The sequence below is a fragment of the Octopus bimaculoides genome, chromosome 21 (assembly GCF_001194135.2).
Source record: "Octopus bimaculoides isolate UCB-OBI-ISO-001 chromosome 21, ASM119413v2, whole genome shotgun sequence".
Classification (NCBI taxonomy): Eukaryota; Metazoa; Mollusca; class Cephalopoda; order Octopoda; family Octopodidae; genus Octopus; species Octopus bimaculoides.
In genome coordinates this window covers 25,426,597-25,449,726 of record NC_069001.1, presented here as the reverse complement: position 1 = coordinate 25,449,726, position 23,130 = coordinate 25,426,597, and positions in this window count along the sequence as shown.

Here is a 23,130-nt window from a genome sequence, read left to right as displayed (position 1 = left end):
ATATATATATATATATATATATATATGTATGTGTATATATATCTATATATCTATATATATGTGTGTGTTTGTGTATGTATATATACATATTTATCTGTATATGTATGTGTATATAACTATATATATATGTATACATATTTACATATAAACATACATGTATGTGTATATACGCATAAATACATGTGCGAGAGTGTGTGTGTGTGTGTGTGTGTAGATATATGCATGCTTATATGTAATGCATATGATGTAAAGATGATACCTGTACACACACACACACACACACACACATACATATATTCACACACTACAAGCACACACACAGAATCACGCACAGATATATAAGCATACGTGCGTAAATACATACATACATACATTGTGAGGTAGCCATGTCGATTACCACCTTTAGGGTACAGACAATTGCGTAGACACCAGTATTTATTTTATCAACAACGATGTGATGAAATCGCAGACCACCTTCGTATTCGTATATATTCATATGATAAAATCAATTGGAAACTAGTCGTGACATGAGAAGCTACAGCAAAAATCGACCTAGGCTACACCAGTTTGACTTCCAAGTCTCCTTTGAAATTACATTTACATGTAATGTAAATTGACATGACAAACTTCTCGTTTTTTTTTTCCTTTTGTGCGTGTGTGTGTGTTTCTTAGCTATTGGGACCGAAGTATTATAGATAGTCTTATGGTTTTCTAGTTTATTGTTGGGTGGCATAGCTAGAATTTCTTAACATATCATTGGTTGTTATTGATATACGCAGTGAGTTTGTCTTCCTTTGTAGATGTAATATTTGCTTTAATGCATATAGAGACAGACACAAACATATTCACTCAGATATACATACATACTTACATACATATATGAATATATATATATATATATATATATATATATATATATATATATATATATATATGTGTGTGTGTGTGTGTGTTTGTGAACACACATACATAGACACTGACACAAAAACACACAAACACATCTATATAAGGAGAGACAGAATGAAACAGAGTGAGAGAGAGATAGCGAAATGTGGGTATGCGAGAGTACATTATATCTCTTTTGAATTTGACATTAACTATTCAAAGGGACTGATTTCTTCCTTTATAATTCCACTAGCTTTTATTATATTTTGATTTTATTCTATGAGTGTCTTTAATAAATATCATATATGATTGTGTGTGCACAATGTCTTCTGAAATGTGATCAGATGATGTTCTTAACTTATGTCCTGTTTATGTATAAAACTTCACACGTGATAGCAGCTTCCACGAATGTAAGCAAGATAATACTTTCCTATGCTATACACTGCTGTCGCAAAAGCACTATACAATGTCATTCGTAAAAATAACTGCCCCATTTTATTTGTTATTGAATAGATACACAAATTACAACACAAGGATTACGGTGGAATCATCTCCTTCAGAATATTTGGTAGATGTTAGCATAAGAGGCCAGATATTTCTGTTTGGTATAGATAAGAAAATATGTCTACGGTCATGGAAGTCAGAGAAACTGGATAAGCTAGAGTTTACAGTAAAAGATATGAACCAACTAACTCATACATTACGAACACAGTCTGTAATTGGAAGGGAGAAATAAGTTTCAATCACTTTCCTTTAATAAGCATTTCGTAGCAATCTACAGTTCATGGATTGCGGTGATGTAGCGGTCACGAGTTCATGAGAGGCTGTACATCATGTCGTTTTTACTTCCTTATCCAAATCCTAGTATAATAGAAGACATGCCCAATCTCTCGCGCAGTAGTTGTGAGCCTGAAACCATCTGCTTGGGAAGAAAATTTCTCGCTAAGCAGCCACTTGTTAGCTAAACAATTTAACTAAATTCTTCTATGTCGGGATTGTCTTAAGTTACAAATGACATTTCCTGCTTCAGTAGGTTTTGTTATTTTGGTAATATGTTTTAACATTCATTTCAGTAAAAAATGGACGGTTTAATGTTTTGTATTAAAGAGGATGTTATGTCGTTTGTTGCATTGGTCTGTTAAACTCATTAAATATTTTGCTTTGTTTAATTCACCGGAGAATATCTGAGCATGCATATTTTGACTGATAAATATTTAGTTGTGCTACTTTGTGAGTAAGTTTCCATGAGCCTTTATACGTTCTGGAGACATACACATTTACTTAAATACACACATAAATGCATGCATATATATAACTATAAAAGGAGCAAAAATACTAGAGATTCAATATACACCACGTGGCAAAATTAGAGTTGAAAATATGTGGAAAATATATAAAATGTAGAAGAGAAATGCGTTCAGTTCACATAGTTTAATATCTTCTTCTAAAGAAATTTTAAAAAAAATATATACATATTTTATGGATGTCATGTTATCCATATTTTCAACCTATATATATATATATATATATATATATATATATATATGGGCGTATGCATATATGTATGTTAGTGACGGTCTAAATTTTATATTCTGATTCCATATTTGCTTGTAGTTCATTTTAGTGTGAGAGCAAAATTAACAAATTTTAAAAAGTATGCGACCACCCGTACCCCTCGCAGAGCCAGCCCCTTAATTATTCGTTTTGAATACTGAAAATATAAGAAACTGTAAATTTGTTTTAATCCTATCGATTTTGTTAATTATTACCTATATAACATTTTATAAATGATATCCCAAGCACCTCAGTACTCACCTCAAAATAACATTTGTTGGATTCTTTATTTAGTTATGTAGTTCGTGTTAATTCTTTTTATTGAAAATGCCTTTATTCAGAAAAGCACTTTCAACGTAAAAAAAAATGTAAATTCTTAATGACTGTTATAAATTATATGTAAAAAAAAATGCACGATCCTCAAACGAAATGCATGAACAGTGAACACTATAAAATACGCATTAATAGTATTTACAATTTTATGAAATGAATATTGTGTTTTCCAGTCAAAGTGAGGTAAACTGTATATGCAACATGGATTTGTCCCTATTTTTGTAATCTATTCTGATCGACTCCTTGTCTATGAAAAAGAGGAAATCTTGGTCATGACATTCAGGTCTTTTTTTTATTTTTTGTCATACATAACACGTGGAAGTGCATATATTAAACATTTCATTGAATTCCTCTAATTTCTTATCCAAACTATCTCCTCTTTGCTTGATAGGTAATTTGTGTAACTCATAATCAGAGTTAGTCAATCTCTCAATTTTTAGAGCTATTCCCTCAAACACAACATACGGAAAAGAAATTTGTCCCATATTGTTTGCACATCTGCAGCAACAATCCGGTAACATTCTTTGGCTGTAGGTGAAGATTTTGACATCTGTTCTTCACAATTTCTTATGTATAAATAATGTCGGATGGGGTCATTGTGGTAGGAAATTCTGCTGGAAAACCAAATACCGAATTACAGCTTTTACTTCTAGCTACCGTTATAAAATTTTAAATACTTAAATTATTACAATTTAAATTTATGCAAGTATTTTTGTAAAATTAGGATACAGTTTAGCTCTAAAATAATATGAAAAACAAAAGAAAATCAATCATTTAACAAAAGTATATATTTTCTGAAAAAACAATCATTTAACACATTGAAAAGCTGTAATTTTGTCATGTTGGCGGGCTATCTACCAACCAGTTGTCTTATATCTCAATGTTTTTGCTATCTTTCTTCAGTAGATGTTTTAAACAAGGTTTCTACAGTTAAATATGAGCAAATGTTTCATATCAATAAGCAATTTAGTCTATATATATTAGAGATTATATGATTTTTATTGAAAATTAGCGTATTTAATTTTAAGGGGGTGTATGCGAGGGATACAGGTGGGTCGCATAACCCTAATTTTCATATATTTTATTTACTATACTATCTGAAATTCTATGCATACCGTATATATATGTATATATAGACATACACAGTTACGTAAACGTTTATTTACATACAAGACAATATCCTAACACACTTTCTCCTTTGTCTTCCAGTATTTTCCTTTTTATTATGCCATATATTTACGAGGAATTATAACGTCAGATATAAGCACATGCACCCACCTCCGCGTACACTTGTGTGCATACGCAAGCGTAACACACAAATTCAAAACCATGCAGAAATTGATATTACATACAAGAACAGACAACAGACTTAATCATTCCTTTCACGTAGATGTAAAATCAAATTCCATATCCAACATAGCCTCCTCGGGGTCTAATGACCTCACCGATCATTTCCAAAAGTAAGGGTAAAAGATTTACTCAAATATCCAGCCTCACTCTCTGAACATGGACAATATAAACTAAAAAACAAATAACTATACATACATACATACGTACAAGCATATATGTGTGTGTGTATGTATATATATACATAAATATACATATATATATAAATATAAATATAAATATAAGCACACATATTTATGTGCATATATATATATATATATATATATATATATATATATATATATATATATATATATATATATATATATACATATATATATATATATATACATATACATATATACATATACACACGCACACACAAACGTCTATATATACTGACATATATCACGTTAGGACGGGAGAGTTTCTAAGTATGAGTAAATGTGTTATTTGTTACAATTTGTTCAATTATCTATAACAAAGAGATGAAACGCGAATATATTATAAAATATGAATTTATAACGCTTTGGTGGAACAGAACGTCACAGATCCTCTGGAGAAGGATTTAGTCGATCGAATATTCGCTTGTAGATGACTGGAACCTCTTATAACGACCACAGGGGGAAAGTAACTCTGATGTAATTCTGCTACTTCAGCGACCTTGAAATCATAATAAGTAGAATAAAATGGGGAATATAAATGTGTGTAGAAATATTTTATCGGTCTGGGCCATATAATATTTTCGCTTCAATTAAGATATTTTGGTGATAAAAATATCAGTAACTAAATGACACGTGAAAAAGGAAGTAACTTTGTATGTATTTATTTAATTATTACTATATTTATTCACTTATTTATTCATTTGCATACTTATTGCTATAGATGTGTGAGATTTTTGTTTACTCTTTTTGGTTGGCTAACTATTTTTATCTGTAAAAAGAAATAATAATTTATACCGGAGGTTAATTTGTCTGGGCGCTATGTCTTTTTTACATCATTACATTACACGCACTATTTCCTTTTCTTTCGAATAAAGAGGAAGTCTTGATGAATCATAATTCAGGCGAGGAGGAGACATTACGACTGGTCTTCTATAACATCTCAGATGTCTTTCAGTTTGTCAGTGTTATCGATTTGTCTGTTCATATCCATTAACATTTATACTCAACGACTACCACCGGCGATTGAACTACCGCTTATCTCAACCGAACATGGTGTTACGCTCGGGATTATACAAGAAACCACTCGGTGCTATTCTAGTGTATTGCAGTCATTTTCATTTAAAGATAGCTTTTAACTCATTGCTAGCTCAACTTTTCGTATAGCACTGTGGTACTTGTTTCTGTGCGGTAGAGTCCAGTTCTTAAAAGTCAGGGCCTTTACCGAGGAGTGGAGTTGGGACATATGACAGAAAGCAAACACATGCTCATCAGTTGATTATTGTTTCATTATCTAAACTATCAGTTTCTCCGACACGCTACAGAACAGGAATCAATCCACGACATTATTTCTGCGAAGATTTCCTGAAGAATAATCCTAACCCTGAAGCGTAGTAGTATATCGCAAATGATCAAACAACACATATATTTCTTATAAGTTTTATATTTTGGCATTCTAAAAAAACAAAAAAACAAAAAAAATTAAAAATCATTTATCATATCCCTATTTATTCCAGCCAGCTTCGATACATTTCTTCAACCAAATCTTGTAATTGGGCTTCAAATAACGACTAAAGCGAATTCAACTGTTAACTGTAATATCATCTACACGCTGTTTTTGCGGTCGGCAAAATCGGTCTATCATTTAACTTTCTCATATGCATCACTTAAAACAAAAGATAATTATCCGTCTATAAATTGTGGTTTACTTTTCTCCAGCTACTAGATAACATCGAATACAGTGAAGTAGCTTACTTCACAATAAGTGCAGGCTTGGCTTTGTGGTAAAGAATCTCACTTCTGAATAATGTGGTGCCGCGTTTAATCACATTAAAGTATTTCATTGCAAATTGTGGAATACGATATCCAAAGCATGAACAGTAATTTGTGACTGGAATATAGTAGAGAGAGATATGGCATTCAGTCCCCCTCACTCTACCTGCATATTCTTTTATTCGTTTACTAGTTTCCGTCATTTGACTACGGCCATGCTGGAACACCACCTTAAAGTGTTTTAGTTGAAGAAATCGAAATCAGACCTTATTCTTTGTCAGTAGTGGGTATAGATATTTAGAGATTCTGGCGCTGGATGACATTCTACGCAGAGAAATGAAAATCAAGGTCAGCGAGGCGTATCAAAAATGGGTGATGATGGTGTTGAAATCCAGCCTGAATGCCAAAAATTTGATTACCGCAATCATCTAGGCAGATGGAGTGGTCAGATATAGTGCGTCCATCCTCAAATGGACTAAGGAGGAAATATCAAAACTAGATAGAAGGATGAGAAAGTTGATGACGCTGCATGGGGCTCTACACCTTAAAGCATATGTAAACAGACTGTATATGCAAAGAAAGAATGGTAGCAGAGGACTAATTAGTATAGACCATTGCATAAATAGTGAAAGAAGAACGCTTGCTGAGTATTTGATAAATAGTGATGAAGACCTGCTACAATATGACGCGAATGATAGGGGTGTAAATGCAGATGAAATGATGGGCAAGGAACAGTTTAGGCAAAGAGCTGAAGAGAAGAGAAAAGAAGAGATTCTTGAAATGAGAATGCATGGAGAGTTTGAAAGGAATACACAAAACGTTAAGGATAATACAGCATATTGGGCATGATTTGAGCGAGATGATTTGAAGCGTACCACTTGCTGCACAAGACCAGGCTCTCGCTACCAAATCAGTGAAGTATAACATCTAAAAACTTCCGAGAACCAAGAAATGCAGACTCTGTGGAAAGAGTGCGGAAAATGTGACCCATTTGGTAAGTGGATGCGAGAGCCTTGCACAGAAATAATACAAACGCCGTCACGATACAATTTGTGTGTATCTTCATTGTCTCTTATGCCGTAAACACCAATATGAAGTAACAGAGAACTAGTATGAGCATGTACCAAGTAAAGTTACGCAGGAAGATGGAAAAGTAACGATACTCTTGGAATATGATTTTCACACGGATCGTGTAATCGATCACCGTCGGCCGGATATTGTCATATTGAATAAGAGAGACAAACACTGTAGGATAATTGATGCAGACATAGCAAATGACATGAATGTTGTGAGTAAAGAGGTTGAAAAGTCACGAAGTACTCCGAATTGAAAGTGGAAATGGCCAGACTGTAAATGTTTATAAAATCCACCAACGATTTTATATATATATATATATATATATATAGGCGCAAGATTGGCTGTGTGGTAAGTAGCTTGCCTGCCAATCACTTGGTTCTGGGTTCAGTCCCACTGTGTGGCACCTTGGGCAAGTGTCTTCTACTATAACATCGGGCTCACCAAAGCCTTGTGAGTAGATTTGGTAGACGGAAACTGAAAGACGTCCGTCGTATAAATATATATATATATATATATGTATGTGTGTGTTTGTGCGTCTGTGTTTGCCTCCCTAACATCGCTTGACAACCGATGCCGGTGTGTTTACGTCCTCGTAACTTAGCGGTCTTGCAAAAGAGACCGACAGAATAAGTACTAGGCTGACAAAGAATAAGTCCTGGGGTCGATTTGCTCGACTAAAGGTGGTGCTCCAGCATGGCCGCTGTCAAATGACTGAAACGAGTAAAAGAGATAAAAGAGATAGAAGAGATATATAGGAGGTGCTACTTTCTGTTACCGTCTACCGTATCCATTCACAAGACATTGGTTGGCCCTAGGCTAAAGCAGAAAACACTTGCTGAAGGTGTTACGCAGTGGGACTGAACCTGGAACCATGTGGTTGGGAAGCAGTCTTATTACCACAGCCACCCCTATATAGCATATCTTTGACTGTGAGCATGAGCCGTATCCTGTCCATAATTTGAGACCTTCTAAAACAAAATGAAAATAAAAGCTAAAAAATGTTTTGTTCGCTATATCACTTTCATTAGCAGCCCAATAAGTAGTGATGAAAAGATATGTGTAAGACGGAAAGAACCTCAATATGTAGAAATACAAAATATTTTAAACTGTAGGTCAGTGCTGTATCGTAGTTCCAGTCGAATAATCCAAACCAGCAGGTGAATGAAGTAATAAAAAATAACTGTTGTTCATTAAAGAGTATAAAATATTGTCGTTCATTATTTCATTTTAGAAATGAATATATTTTGCATGCAGAATAATAGTTTCAATGTGTCTACATTTAATCTAATGTCTGCTAGGACACGATAATTCTAAACTTCATACACCTTGAAACTACGATAGTTAACGCCTCTAGCATACGTTCTCCATTAGATAAGCTTTAAACCATAGCAATCTCCGATGCAATACTAAGTGTCTTTATACATACATAATAGATTAGGCTCTTTGTTTTCTGGTGAAATGTATAATTAATGCCGAATAAATGGATTATAAAATCATACCTATAATAAAACAAATTATCTTCTGCGTAAGAAAGAAATCATTAACTTTGATGCCTTGTGTGGGTTCTCTATATCTATATTATCTTTTAATTCATTTCCTTTCTTTTTTTAACAGTCTGGTTTAGCCCCAAAGAACAGTTTCAGATCAATTCGCACAACACAAAGACGTTAGTGTAAATAGAATTGTTTGCAACTAGAACGAACAATGATATGTGTACATATAATTTCAGAGCTAAGATTATGGACATACATTAAATATTATTACATTATAACTGATATCCTATTTCATGAAACATCCCAAGAGATTCGTGTTATTATTATAGATATTTTCGCAATGATTCTGTTAGCAAGTGGATCTCATTCATTCTATACAGTGCTGATTTATTCTGGTTTGCGTCAGCAGAGGCCCGAAGCGGAAATGAATGGATGGTTGTATGAACTAAAACGTACTTCATACTTCAACAAGAATCGCCAGAATACAAAGTGATTATTTAGACATTTCTCTTTCTCCATCTAAGCATATCAATTTCAACAATGTTGTGCAAATCTAACGAGGATTACAAAAATCATTTGAAAACCGACACTTGAAAATAAAATAAAATAAAATAAAATAAAATAAAATAAAAATAAAAGCTCAATGAAAACTAAAGAACAAAATCACAATTGTCGGCAGATAAAAGAATTTTTACTTTCATTCTTAGAAGTAAAGTAGTCGCTGTGTTATCGTTGATGGAGGTTTGTTGATATTGTTTATGTTTTCGTTGCTGATCCCTAGAGGAAGTGTTTTGTACATAACCTGCAAAGATTCCCCATTTGTATGTGTTGAAGGATGAGAAGCTTTAAGTGAAGTTAAATATGGTCTTTCATACATTTTTCATATGTGACGTCAGAAATTGTAGTTATTTGAATAATATTCTTTACATAAATTTTCCTTTATAAATTGTTAGTTTTACAACTCGCATACCAGATTTTATACAATTCCTGTCAAAGAATACTACACCATTTAAATAAGATTAAAAACATATTATAAAACACTGAATATACGACAGAAGTATTTCTAAAGTTAACCGCTAATTATATTGCTTGTATGACTTTTCCTATCAGATCACAAAATATAGGCGCAAATTCCTGGTTTTAGCATCACAAAATTGCGAACACATCTGTCCGATGAAATAATACATACATACAGACATACATACATACGAGCAGACACACTGATAGATAGATAAAGATTAGGCGCTTACATACGCTAGTATACAGGCTTTTAGTGCTGTGTATGTATAGTCACATAATAACGTTTTCGAATTTCATCCATGGACCAACGGTTTGTGAGGAGCAGGGGCAAGTCGATTACAGGAAGCCTAACTAATATTTACTTTACCGAGTCCGGATATATAAAAGTCAAAATCGACTTCGGCACATTTTGAAATCAGAACATATAGACCGAATAAAAGCCGCAGAGCATTTTGTTCGGCACGCTCGCGATTCTGCTAGCTTGCTGTTTATTATGTTGTAACTTATAACTTATTTGTTGAAAGGGATGAACAGCTCTAAATAACTGAGTTGATGTGTAGGCTTTTATCCCTATACGTTTGACTGCGTCTCACTTGAGATATTTACGGTCGGAGAAAACATAGGTACCACATAGATGAGAGTGATGAAGGATCTATCTACTCGTACAATACATAGAGAATGGCATCAAATTCTTCCTCAAATTCCATTAAAATGTCTTAGTATGATAGAATGTGGGATTCCCGCGTACAAAACAAATATGCTGAACTATGCCTGTGCTTATTTATGATTATATGAGTATGCGAATGTATATGTTCCGAAAGTGGTCGTTAATTAAATTATTCCTTCAGTCAGACAACTGATTTACAAGGATCAAACAGAATGTAAGCAACAATAGTAGCTACAGCAGAATTTTCTTAGCATATGAATGTTTCTGAATAGCTTACACTGTTCTCTTCGATTTTTCGTTACATAAAAAGACCCTGACAAAAATACATAATCTTTAGTTTGGCAATGAGGTACATATTAATGCTACAGCAAACATGCTTTGTAAAAACATTCGGCTTCGAATATAATGATATACTATAATATAACATATTACAATAGAATATAATGAAATGTGATACATAATATAATACACTATAGTGTAATATAATATAACATTATCATATAACATAGTATAATATACACCAGCACCCCGCCCCACACACACATGAAATTATCTTAAATTACATTTACGGAGAATTTACTGATGTGTCTAGAGATGAAGACTAGTGTCAAAATAATTAAATAATTTGTTTTGATTGGGTCAATGACTTTCACAAAGCTGTTTATTGAGCCAGCAAATATTAACTTCTGATGTTTAAACATAATTACTGATACGCAAGGCCTTATCTAGGGAGGGAGAGATTATGATTTGTTGTAAACTATAGAATGAGCAGAATTGTTATAATATTATTGCCATCAGTCGTACGATAATTGTTCTCAAATTTTGTAAAACAATTTTAAATGTTTGTGTGGTGAGTCAGGCATGTAATGGAACTCTGAAATAGAGATAAACAGAATTTTTGGAATCCTTTTGGATGCTACTAATTTAACACTACGTCCAATTGCTTTAAATTATTATTCTTTATAAACTTTACAAAGTTTTTCTGTTCATCTTGTTTTTATCTTAGCTGTTTTATCCATTTTGTACTTTTCACACTGACATTTTATAATTCAAATTGTTATCTTATCGTGGTGTTGACATTCTACACTCGACATTGTAAATGCATAGATATACGAAAAGCAAATCAAAAGAATTCATATAATGTTCGTAAATCTTTCCGTCAATGTTAAAGCTGTGGGTGAAACAATTAGCAGAGTACCAGATTTGATCTCGTACTTTCACGTTCTGCCTCTCTGTCACATCCGGATTAAGGAGGCTTTAGATTATTTATCATGTAGCAAAATAAATATCATTCAAATATATGCAAATAAATGCATATTTATAATGCACCGTTTTATAATGCACTCACCGGGAATTTAAACATTTGGTCTGTCTTACTAGTACCATGTTGTTCATTAAGACGGCGAGCTGGTTGGATCATTAGCAAGCCGAACAAAATGCTTGGCAGTAATTAGTCCGTCTTTCATTTCTGAGTTCAAATGCCACCGGGGACGATTTTACCTTTCCACCTCTTCGGTCTGATAAAATATGTACCAGCGAAGCATTGGAGTCGATGTAATCGACTCATCCCCTCCATGGAAATTACTGGCATTGTGAGCTGGCAGATTTGTTAGCACACCGGGCAAACTGCTTAGCGGCATTTAGTCCGTCCTTGCACAGGGTGAGTTCCAATGCCGCCGGGGTTAACTTTGCCTGTCATCCTTCCGAGGCCGATAAATTAAATACCAGTTGAGTATTTGGGTCCATGTAATCATCTTGCCTCCTCTTCTCCGAAACATTTGAAATCAGTATTATGTTGTTTATTCCGACCCCTGATATTCCAAGATCAGATTTAACTGAGGCCAGTTATAATTTTCCTGTTTCTGGGGCGAAGACATAATCTCAATTCGGGTTCTGTCTTGATGGAACGCACTTCACCCTTTCTCTTCATATAGATCCTTGTGACATCTCATGAAATAAATTATAATTTAAATTGTTTTGAATTTTACTAAATGTCATTTCTGCGATATATCTTTTCAGTGTCAACACACTCTCTTTCATACCAACTCAATTACATGATGACTGCCATTTCCATTTTATTTCTTTTAAGTCGATGTTGGAGTGTAATTTGTATATCGTGCTCATTGGAGCTATTATAGATACGATGATTTATGGCGGGGAAACGTAGGCTCTCAACACCACCACCCTGGATACTCTCATTGTAGCCCAGCCAAAAATGGAACGAATCAGGCCTGACGTCACATTGCGGGATAAGAAAAGCAACGCCTGCATTCAACAGCACACGAGAGTCAACGACATCATAAGAACCATTAAGGACAACAAATATACATGGGCTGACCACATCGCATGACTGAATGACAACAATCAGGGTAACTGTATGGACATGATCAGGAAGTTGAACAAGGAGAAAATGGTGAATTGATCTCATCCGCTTCCTGACAGAGAAATCCGGAGGGAGGCTTCCTACGTCAGAAGCAATGAAACTCTGGATAAGATAAAAATAAGTGTCAAGTTTGTACTATCTCACTTAATATTTTGATAAAAAATGCCATTTCTTCAAATAATTTAAAATAAGAATTTTTAATAAATCACTTTCATTACTATCGTACGAACGATTAATATTCATGTATTAATAGTTTCCACAGTAGGAAATGAAAACAAAATGTTAATAATAACGTTTTGAGTTTCCATAAAAGAGGGCGAGATTTGATCCCTTTCCCAGTTTTCATTGTTTGGATAAACATTCAAACAATGTTAACTTCCCTGCTTTTACTTGTATTTTATTCGTTTTCTTTCTTTACATTCTTAAATCAAATAACCTAATGCCCAATGTACTTATTCACTAGACACGAGGTTTGCTCTTGAGCACAAGGAAATGAAATATCTCCTGTATTAATCTCATTGTATCTCTCGCCACTCTCCAGGAAATGGTATATAATATTTCATCTCGAATCCTCTCATTCTAAATCTGATTCCTGGTTTGTCTTTTGTTTTAAACTGTTATCCTGATCTACAATGGCAGTTACGTTCATATAATCGGCAATAATAATTCATATTTTTTGCAAGATATAAATCTTATCTTCCATTTTTTTTTGCATACACCATATATTGCCAAAAACATATCTGACTTCCTTCTCCAAATAATTTCTCATCATATAATCACTTTACATTTTCTTACTACAGAAGTTTGTCATACCTTGTCATTTTATTCTTAATACACTTATCCCATGCAACTTACTCTCCTTTCTTATAGCGTATGCATTCTCCTAAAATCAATATAATTCTAGCATTGAATTTATCAAGTCACATATCTCAGTTGAAATACATTTCTCTTTCGTTGATATTCGATGTTTATTTTCTTTCTCATCTCTTCTCTGTAGAAATTAATGGAGAATTTGTGCGAACGTTCACTTTGTGAAAGATATCATCCAAGTCACCCACAATTGGCTGCCCATTATTTTCAATAAAGAACATAAAATATAATCCTATCTAACCCGAAAAACAATGGCGCCTCTTGGAATTTCTTTATTCGTAGACGTCATCAAAGAAAGTGGATCCGCTACTAGCTAATCAATAGCTAATCAACAACAAATGTTGCCACTACTGAAACAAGTCTCAAATCGATTGGTTGATATAGAATCTGTAGCAAAACAGTCTCAATTCACAAACTTAACTATGTTGATAACGTTAGACAGATTTCTTGGAGTTCTTCCTAACAGGCAGGGTACCTTTCGTATATATATTTTTCAAAATCCATTCTTTGGTTGATCTAGACAAAAGCAATTTCTTCCAGATGGATACAAAAAGATGGAGGGGGTTAAGAAAGCCAGATATTGGAAATGAGAAAGTGAGTCAGAAATGGAGAATTGACCGCAGTATCGGGTGGTTACTGTATTAAACGTCTCCAAAGGGGCGAATATAAAATTTGAAATGAGAGCCAGAAATAAAACCGTATAGCACCTGTATTCTTCCAGTTTGCCGCCTTTCATCACCCTCCACTATCCTGTTTTATAAAAAGACATAGCTGTCACACCTACGTCGAACCACTTACTCGACCTGCTAGAAAGTGCAGGTAGATCTATATCAGATCATATCCAAACACGTTAACAAAGCTTGAATGAAAACGACGAAATGGTAATCACTTCAATACATAAGGTCATATAGTTTCTTGGTTAGGGCTGACTTGTGGCAAAACAGAATTTAAACAACGACGAATATTGTCTAAAAAAATCGATGCTAACATTTAGAATGATTTAAATATTAGACCTGTACAATCATGGATTTCTCACGGTCAAAGAATGAAGGAAAAATTATTAGCAAAACTCAAATAATTAAAGAACAGTAGTAGTTACTGAGAATTAATGTTTATAGCCACATCAATATGGCTGCTCGACGTTGCTACCATTTCTTTACTCTCAAGATGAGCCTCCTGCAGCTGGTGATCGATGCAATATGCACCTGTTATACATTATAAGCTGGGGAGTGAACGCCTACCATCTTCTAACAGACAACGGGACTACCAGACGGAATGGTTTCAGGCTAGTTGTGTCCATTGTTAGAGATAGCAGGAAATCGCACCAGCTCGCAATATGTGGCAAACCGAGCGACAATCAGTCACTGATCTTGCAATATGCAAAGTAATTCTGGGAGAGATGAAAGTAGTAACTATACTGAGGAGTAATGTTTATCGCCACATCTTTTCGGATCTGTTTTCAGTCTTCACCTTTGAATTTGTAATGCCTATGTCTTTGCAAATATTCGATTTGTGGTTGCACAGGTGTTCATGTTTATAGTCAGAGCGATATGTTTAGCAGTAGTTATTTTTCTTCAATCTTTGTACATGGACTTAACATAAGGTACAATGTTTGCTCTCCAGTATATATAGATCACTGCTTAACTGACTGAACATATAAACAACGGAATTATTTTGAAGCATCATCCTCTAAATTGCTTTAAAGTAATGTATAACAAAATATACATTCTTCTAAACACAAGTGCCTTTCTTTATAAATTAATGTCTAATTTTCCGAGGCATTTTCCGACTTCATTTCAGCATGTCGCTCAACCGCGTGGAATTCTTTTACTTGGCTTGAGTACCACGCAGTGAATATATCTCTAGGCGTCATCATCTGAAGCAAAAGTCATCACCTGAAGTAGAAGTCCGTATACGATCAAGATATTTAGGAATAACAAGCACATCACTCAAAATGATACTAGTTTTCTTACATTAAACATTTGAAAGCATTTTTGATAAAATAGTCTTATATACATTACTTCGAAAATTAAGATGGATGCTTTTGCTTCAATGTCATTGATTATAGAATGAGCTGAGCCAAACAATAAAAATATGACGTAAGTTTTCATTGGCATACCGTTCTTTTATTATTCCTATCTCCACTTGTTAGTGCATACTTCTAATACACGATAAAATGGTAGCGCAACTGCAGCGATATATAAAGTATTGCAGTGAAAATTTCCTCCTATGTCTAACTGGTGTATTTTAGTCTTACTTGCCTCGAGTTAATCAGTTTCTTCAAGTATTAATAGATCGTGCTCCGAACAATATTTTCTGTTTGAAGAAAATATTATTTTTTAAACTGATATTCCTCCAAAGTATCTCTTCATTTTGTTGGCTTCTGCCTCTAGCTTTCTAATTATATTTCTTGTATTATATATGGAAACTCTTTCCCGTGTTTCATTTTGCATATTAGCTTCCTTTATATAAATCCCATGTTCCAATCCCATTCTTTTATTCATTTCTGTGAAGATATTCCAGCAGTGTTGTTATAACAACTTTCATTTATTCCATTTTTTTTTCGTCATTTTCTAAAACATACCTCGGCACAGAAACCATTAGTGCTGATATAAACTTTATTATTTTAAATTGAAGTTATATATCAGAAGTTTCTATTATTGAAACTGCATTAGGTACATCACAAATGACATGCATAAAAATAATTCAGGTTAATATATGATTTTAGAGATCACACTAACAATACTCCAGCTCCATGCTCTGCTGATGCTATAAATTTGGAAATCATTTATTTGGCATCTAATCCGGTTCTTCTGAAAATTCTTTTTTTTTTTTTTGTAGATATATTCAATATGCTAACATTTATAAGTTGGGAAACAGCATGAAGTCTAAGCAACTAGGCTTAATTTTGGCTTAATCTAGGCTTAATGAACGGCGTGGAATTCTCTAACTTGGCTTGAGTACAGCACAGTGAATATATCTCTAGGTGTCATCATCCGAAGTAAGAGTGAATAGTCCGTACACCATCAAGATATCTAGGAAAAGTAAGCACATGTCACTCAAATAATACTACTTTTCTTGCATTAAACGTTTGAAATTAGTAATCCCAACCTGTTCTCTCTTCTAGAGGGATTCGGGCCCTGGAAGCGAGAAGTATTGTACAGTTGACAATGTTTTTTTTAAATAGGTATGACATAAAACGATCGATAAAAAAACCAGCATAAGATTTACGTTCTAAAACAAATATTATCTGGGAGCTTGTGAATGCGTTAATAGCACAGATAATATTTTTATTATTGAAATAACTTTGCAAAATGTGTGTAAAAATATGTACTTCTCATTCTGATTTGGTTGCAAGGCTTTTACACATTTCTCATTTGTATTCGTTCCTCACTGGAGCTGAAACCCTCAGCTAATTTCCTTTACTTGTTAGTTGTTATATAATGAATCCGGTGGTAAACATAAACTCATTAGATTCGGAGCTTATGCTGGTGATTCTGAATATTATATGGGCTGAGTGTGTTTGAGTGGTCAATTCGTGAAAACCTCGGTCATTAGATATCACGAAGCAAGCTAAGCAACATTTCACGCATCAGTGCCAGTAAGCATTTTGAATGAAATAGTTGCATGCAGATATATTGTCAGTGTACCCGATACGAGTGTTTGATTCGAAAACTGCTCAAACATACCCAAAATGCTCATAACATCGTCTGGATTTACTGACTTTACAAATGAAGAACTTTTAAATTCCTATCATGTTAAAGAGATCTTTTCTGCAAAGTTTATGGCAGGTCATAGGTTACTAAGGTAGGTCACCTTTCTCTTATGCATGTGTGTGTGTGTGTGTGTGTGTGTGTGTAAATGACAGGTGATGGTGTGAAAAGTGTAAATGAAAATAAGATCACGTGTGTGAGTTAAGGTCAAAAATTTATTATAGCACCGCAGGGGCTGGCTAACACACACATAACCACAGGAACACACACAAGAACGCGAGCAATTTTATATATATTTAGGAGTGGCTGTGTGGTAAGTAGCTTGCTTACCAACCACATGGTTCCGGGTTCAGTCCCACTGCGTGGCACCTTGGGCAAGTGTCTTCTACTATAGCCTCGGGCCGACCAAAGCCTTGTGAGTGGATTTGGTAGACGGAAACTGAAAGAAGCTCGTCGTATATATGTATATATATATATGTATGTGTGTGTGTTTGTGTGTCTGTGTTTGTCCCCCTAGCATTGCTTGACAACCGATGCTGGTGTGTTTATGTCCCCGTAACTTAGCGGTTCTGCAAAAGATACCGATAGAATAAGTACTAGGCTTACAAAGAATAAGTCCCGGGGTCGATTTGCTCGACTAAAGGCGGTGCTCCAGCATGGCCGCAGTCAAATGACTGAAACAAATAAAAGAAAAAAAGAATATATTATTATTATTATTATTATTATTATTATATGTACATAAAGGTGCAAGAGTGGCGATGTGGTAAAGGGGAGTGTTTTCCACCCACATGGTACCGGATTCAGTCATACCATATGACAAATTGGGAAAATGTCTTCAAATATAGCCACGGATGGACCAAAGCCTTTTATGTTGTTTTGGTGAACGGAAACTAAAAGAAGACCGTCGTATACGTATGTATAAATATACACACACGCACACACACACACATATATATGTATATAGTCCCCAGACCACGCTAGATAATCGGTGTTAGTGTGCTCGCGGCCCCTCAACTTACAGGCTCGGAAAAAGGAGCCGATGGACTACCAGGCTTAGATTTTTTAAAAATAAAATAAGTACTGGGGTCGATTCATTCGACTAATATTTCTAGACGGTGCCCCAGCATGGCCGCAGTATAATGACTGGAACAAATAAAAAGAATATATATATATATGAAAGTATGTATTCACGTGTGTGTGTGTGTGTGTGTGTGTGTGTGTGAATATAAATATATATATATATATATATATATATGTATATATGCATATATAGACATACACACACATAAACGTATGGGCTTGTGAAAGAATTTATTATCGCAGTTAGTCATCATCTGTATAACATTACTTGAACAAATTGCTCTACTTTGTTCTGCCGTAAAAAACTTACATTTCTTATCTTATTAATATATCTAACCTTCAAAGATTATCAAACTCTCTTTGAATAATAATTATTGTATCATTGAAAAATAATTACTCTAATTTTGATACTAATCAGTTTGCCCTCGTAACTAGTCGTTGTAAATCGTCATTATTACTATTATTACTGCATTATTATTATTCTAATTTTCATTATCATAGTGATAATCATTAGTGTTGCTGTTCGTATTGATATATTTATCTTTTATTTATTTTGGGAGAAAACAGATATCTTGAGAAAGGAAATAAGGTTCTTACCAAACATGATCGGATTAAAATGCTAATGATTTATTAAAACCGATTTGCAAAAAATGGATACCAGAACGCACGAATGTCTATCCAATTTCTATGGGAGTCAAGAATGATTTTGTCTTTTCAAGATATTGTTCTTTTCCATTGCGTGCGTCCATTAAACTCTATTTGGCTTCTATTTGTTTGTAGAGCTGAGGGGAAAAGCCTAATATATAATTCTTATTGAAATTTATAAAGGAGAGTAAAACGCCTATAAGAAAAAGCAAATTTCAATTAGAGACACATATAATATGTCAAATTGAAAAAAAAAGCAAATGGTAGATCGCTGACCACTACATTTATAGATTTTTCTCCTTGTTTTTCTCCTTATTTCTTTCTGTGTTCCGTTCAGTTGAAGAGCGTAGCTCGGAACGTTAAAGACTTTCTCTATTCCCGAGCGTTAAGCTAATACATCCATTTGTTGTTTACACCACCTGTCTTCGTCTGTTGTTTTATTTTCGTAAATTTTCTCATATATATATATATATATATATATATATATATATATCCTAGTTTTATCATGGTAATACATCAAGTATGCATAGGATTGTAACCTGTCTGAATTGTTAGCACGTCGGGAAGATACTTATAGGCAATTCGTCCGTCGTTACGTACTGAGCCGAGGTCGACTTTACTTTCATTCTTTTGGGGTCGATAAAATAAGTTCTAGTTGAGTACTGAGATCGACCTAATGGCCGTACCCCCAGTCCCGAACTTGCTGGCATTGTGCCAAAATTTCAGAGGAATATACTATTTTTGTATGCTACAATGTTAAGCTATAACAAGAAGAAACAATGTTTCTCAACAAACTGTTGTCTTAACTGTTTTTTAGCTGTCGGGTAGAAATCATGATGAAGAAAATTACTAAAGATAGTACTATGAAGCCTGAGTTTTATATTCCCTTTTTTATTCCTGTGTCGGTAAAAAGGGAAAGTACATAAATGTTCTTTCTAATGAAGGAATTTTCTCTTGTCCTTTAAATTACAGCAATTGAAAAAAAAGCTTCTATGAGATAGTAAATATGTTTCCTCTATTGGATGCTTAAGAATATATTGAAATGTTCCTATGTCTTGAATTTGAAATTTAGCAGGATGTAAAAAAAGCAGTTCAATTCAAGTCCCACAGCGATCATGAATTAAGCAAAATTGTTAAAATTAGTGCACATATCCCTCACCACTAACCTGTTTATGAATTTGATCAAAGTTTTATCCTGTATTCGTCAGAGAATTGTAGACATGCTACGGAAGGTTTCATCTGTAAAATTCTCACACGTGATGTAAAGTAGTTTCACTATAATCATCGCGTGAAAGAACGACAATGGTTAACACCCGTTTAAACAGGAAAATCCTTTCGTGTATCAAGGTTACATCCGTAAACGTTACGTTCGGTGCTCGGCAGGTTTATAAACGGTCTCGTTTATCATGAAATGCAGATCAGATCGAAGCAGTTAATGCATAAATGCAGAAAAAGCAGACATAACGGCTTAATCGAAAAATGCTTTGCTCAAATAAGGTAATGTAAGACTTCCGTCTGCAAGACAACATTTAATCCATGATAAGCAAGGAGAGTTTATAACTCTACAGGTGTATGCCTTGCTACAACACCTTATTATCGCGAACGCATCTGGCTATAAGAAAATACTTTAGGGAGAGTTCAAATGATATTGTATGAGCCTTTGATTTGTAATATTCTAATTTATAGACTACTTTTATTCCGCACACGAATATAGTCTTTACACAGTCGTACATCTTGCATTAAAACTCACTCGTTAATTTCTTATAAGAATGGCGGACAAGCAACATAAAATAGGCCTCAATTTCCTAGGTTTGCATTGAAAATAACAGGTAGTATTGGCTGCATCATCTTGATTATAGGCCTGCATAAAAAGCGTGGACCTGGAGGTAAACACGCATCAAAGTGTTAATATCATTTTGATGTCAATCTGAATCTTTGAATTCGAAAATGCAATATTTCTCGATCACGTTAAAGGTCATAGGCTAAGAATTGAAGTGCAATATACTCTATTCCCGTCGGTACATACTTTAATTCTTTTATCGGTTTAACACATTGAATTGCTGCCATGCTGGGGCAACGCCTTGAAGAATTATATTCCATTATATCGACCCCAGTGTGCGGTAATTATTTTCATCGATCCGCCTGAGAGACGAAAGGTACGTCGACATTGTGCTAAAGAAGGAAAAAAAAATATCAGCCATTTTCTTTTTGGTGTGGTCTGCATTTGACACTGAAATTGCATGCCACACAGATACACATGCACTTGATATATACATATGTGTGTGTATGTGAGTGTATTTGTGTATATATATATATATATATATATATATATATATATATATATATATACACTCTGTATACTTGGCAAGTACGGTGACATGGATATATGTGTGTGTACATTTACAGGTGTGCATAGACACACATACATATTTGATAAAAGAGAAGTAGATAAATGAATAACTAAATGTATGTTTATATACATATGCGTCTGCATTGATATATGTGTGTATGTGTATGTAAGTGAATGTGCAAGTCATTAAAATTACAGTGTATATATACACTCTTATAATTAAGTATGTTTGTGCGCTTCGTTAAATACTCAGTAGAAATATTTCCTGCAGCAACAAAATTATTCAATCCCTAAGGACGAAGATTTACTGTTTAATATGTCGTATAATTTTACTGCTAATTAAATGAGATTCCTAAGCAGTCAGTTTGCAGGTGTAATTTAATGTGTTTCGAGAATGATCCTTTTCCCCCATAATATATGCAATTTTCTCTCTCTCTCTCTCTCTCTCTCTCTGTATGTATATATATATATATATATATATATATATATATATATATATATATATATATCAGGCTGAGTAAAAAGTAAGCAATCTTTTGAAACATGAAATTCCTCACAATATATTTAAACAATGCGGAAAGTTTACTCATCAAAGTAAGTACCATTACCATCAAAACTTTATTTTGCCGACCAGTTGCAAGTTTGTTTATTCCGGTAACATAAATATCTGGAGTTCTGGAGCTGGTCAACTCTTTGAACGGACCTTCAGCATCGGTTTGATTTTTGAACTCCTTCTCTCGAAGGAAACCATAAAGATACTTGCAAAAGTGGTAGACGTTGGGAGAAAGGTCTGGGGAATAAGCTGGATGTGGAAGAACCTCAACCTCTGGAGCCTCATTAGTGAAAAGTGTGGTCGAGCATTGTTATGAAAAATGATTGGCCCTCTTATCTCGACCATTCTGTGACGGAGCAGTTTTTGTTCATTTTGGCAATTTCATGGCAATAAGTTTCTGCTGTAATGCCTTTCCTGGATTATAATAAGTTATAGTGGGTGAATCCTGCAGTACACCACCAAACAGTCACCATAACCCTCTTTTTGAAGAGCTAGGACTTAGGGAAGGTTTTCGGTGCTTCATTTTGGTCCAACCTACGCAAAGGAAGATTGTTTTTTTCTGTATAGTATCTGCTTTTCATCGCAAGTTACAATGCGGTCGACAAATTGATCGGTCTGATTATGGAAAAGGGACGATCAAATTTCATATCTGCAGATTTTCTGATTTTCATTCAAGCCGGGTTGTACCAATTTGATAAGCATTTTATGATTTTCTGATCGCATGCGGTTGCAGGCAGTTTTCTGGCTAGCTTGAAGTTTCTATTTGCCAGTTCTCAAGCGGGTTTATGTGCATCTTTCTCAATGAAGGTATTTAATGGGTATCCACAACACTCACCACGATATTCTAGGCTCAGGTCTCCACTGTGAGATCGTTTAAACTATTTTCGGGCCGACGAGTCACTGGTCATTTCCTCACCAAACGTTTCGTTGATCTCGCGAGCAGTTTCAGCTGCTTTACATCCTTTTCTGAATAGTAAAATTTCTCGAATATCGTGATTTGAAAATTTCATTTCTGATTGTAACAACGGGGAAAAAATGCTCAATGTAATTTTATTGATGTATTTGGGTAAGTCTATGTCTGAATCATCAGACAATTGCAAAGGAAAACAAATGATAAAAATATTCAAAGCTCTGCAAAAGTCCGGCTCAAAACTTTGCTTAATTTTTTACTCCACCTGATATATATA